At 41.3% G+C, this 2,227-nt stretch overlaps 2 protein-coding genes across 5 annotated transcripts in view; one reads left to right on the forward strand and one right to left on the reverse strand.

Annotated features, from left to right (window-relative positions):
* Positions 1 to 2,227, reverse strand: part of LOC128881804 (protein tramtrack, beta isoform-like) — a 12,136-nt gene that overhangs the window by 5,722 nt on the left and 4,187 nt on the right. The window contains exon 1 of one of the 4 annotated variants that reach the window (XM_054133131.1): positions 1,376 to 1,737. The exons of 2 other annotated variants lie outside the window; for them this stretch is intronic. The gene's annotated coding sequence lies outside the window, so the exon portion shown is untranslated. Of the gene's footprint in view, positions 1 to 180; positions 401 to 1,375; positions 1,738 to 2,227 lie in introns of those variants that run through there. One more of the 4 variants, XM_054133134.1, reaches the window with a different exon arrangement.
* Positions 1 to 2,227, forward strand: part of LOC128881806 (uncharacterized) — a 14,841-nt gene that overhangs the window by 638 nt on the left and 11,976 nt on the right. The window lies entirely within an intron of this gene.

Here is a 2,227-nt window from a genome sequence, read left to right on the forward strand (position 1 = left end):
GGGCCAAAGAGAATGTTAACAATGTCGAGTCTGGAAGAGGTGTGACTGCATCGTGCAAATTCATTTTGGTCCAGCAATCGTTATACAAGAATTGCAATTAAAATGCTGACGCTCTAACATCAATCAAAATCGTCAAATACATAAATGTTAATTGATAATCAGACCAAGTAAACAACCTACCAATAATATTTGCGTTAACTCTTACAGCAGTCTAACAAAATATAAAATGAATAAAAGCAGAACGTAGCTTCGTAACAAAAGTGAAATTTTTCGCCTAATCAAGAACCATAAGGTCTTTAACCATAATACAAGGGTGGGGAGGGTAGGGAGGAGGGGAATAATTATCGTCCTTGAGGGTGAGTCACCCACGTGAAACAACCCCCATTTTCTTTCAACCGTTTCTATTAATTCTCCGTAAAGTGCGTAAAAAGACCGCCATGGCCGCGCATGCGCGGAACGCTAGCTGCGCGCGCATCCAAACATGGCCGCCAGGGTTTGAAAGATTAAATCGATTTCTTCGCGAGGAAATTAAACGTGTAAATAAACAGACGCGCGTAGTTTTTTGGCCACGAAAATATTCGAAAGATGCATTATTCTTCTTCTTCTTATTATTATTATTATTAATTTAGAGAGATTATTATCGAAAATAGAGAAATTAAAGGGAAATAATATTAAAAGAAGCGTAGGTGAAATAATAGAAATATGAAATATTTCAAAACGCTATCCGCGCTAAGCATAAATCGATCGAAAATATTTCGCGAATTGCGATACTTTCACGATGTCCGAACATTTATTTACTTCGCGATATCGTTTTGCGAACGCGAGTCCAACGTTTAAATTTCGTTCGTTGATAATTGAAAATATTCGAAGAAAAAGGGATGAGTTTCGGAACGCACCGCGATTATTAGTAGTCGGCGCGAAAGGGAATTTAAAAATGACATTGGCAGCGTTAACTTTCGTAGAACGTAATCATCGGTATCTGTTCGACGTCGATTCAACGTTACGATATTTAAAATAATTCAGAAGCTGATGGTGGATGGCGGTTCGTTCAAAAAGATTAAACATTCGTTTACAATTATTTTACGATCGGGAGGAATTTTCATTTTCCAAATGAAAATAAAAATGAAAAATGGAAAATAAATCTCGATAGAAATAAACAAGCTTTTGCATGGTAACAGGTGAATAGAAATCCTGTGTAATAATTCGCTATGCAATATTAACTACTATTTCGACTACTATTTAACTACTATTTCAATCTCAGCGGACCGTATTCTGAAAAACATTACCGTGGGAGTAACGTGACTAGAGATCGACGCGAGTACCAACCGAGCAAAAACGAACAATTTCGCGAGAACGTTATCCAGTAAAGACTTACTCGCTGAGACGGTGTTCCGTTTCTCGAAACGAATGGGCGACGTTCAAATGGCCGCCGAGGAGTTCGCTAGGAGACGCGCCAGCTTTGCGTGCATGTGCACTCTTGCATCCAGGTTCTCTGCGAGAAACACAACCGCGGTACGAGATTCGATTCACCCTTGGGCTCGCATGGCGTACGGGGCTGGTGTGCGCGTTACGCGCGGAAAAAAAATGAAAAATGTAATTGACGATTCGTCGTCGGAAATTTTTGGTGCACACCCGCGACACGACGAAATTCGAAGCGCAAACAGAAATCCTCTCCCACGGCCTACTCGGCGACCACTGACGAGCTGTGCGTGGAAAGACGCACTCGACCGAGGCTGGTCATGGCTCCGCTCGCATAGGGGTAGTCCTAAACGTGTGTAGTGTTGCTATACTCTATCTTCGTCTCTCTCTCTTTCTCTATCCCTCCCCTCCCCCGGCACCGCGATGTCGCGCGCATGTGTGCGCGCCACGCAGTGGCGTAACCGGTCCAATTTCCCGTGCGAAAATTTTTCAAGAATTCTCGAGGTGCAGTTACGAATGGAATTTCGTTGAATTATGTTAATTGGTCAATTGGTTGTTAATTGATTCCATTGGTTAGTGTTTTAGGCGAATAATATTAGGTGTGGAAATTCATTCTTTGTATTTTAGATTCGAACGTTTAGGTATTTATATCTTTCTTTGGTAGGTTGAAGATTTTATAGGCTCTGGACAACAAATTATTATTGAATGAATTTTAATTCGTGACTCGAGTCTCAACCCGATGGACGTCACAGTTTATCTACATACAGGGTGTGCCAAAAATGTTGGAGGCCCTATGAAATTCTACAGG

Source organism: Hylaeus volcanicus, chromosome 9 (genome assembly GCF_026283585.1).
Source record: "Hylaeus volcanicus isolate JK05 chromosome 9, UHH_iyHylVolc1.0_haploid, whole genome shotgun sequence".
NCBI lineage: Eukaryota > Metazoa > Arthropoda > Insecta > Hymenoptera > Colletidae > Hylaeus > Hylaeus volcanicus.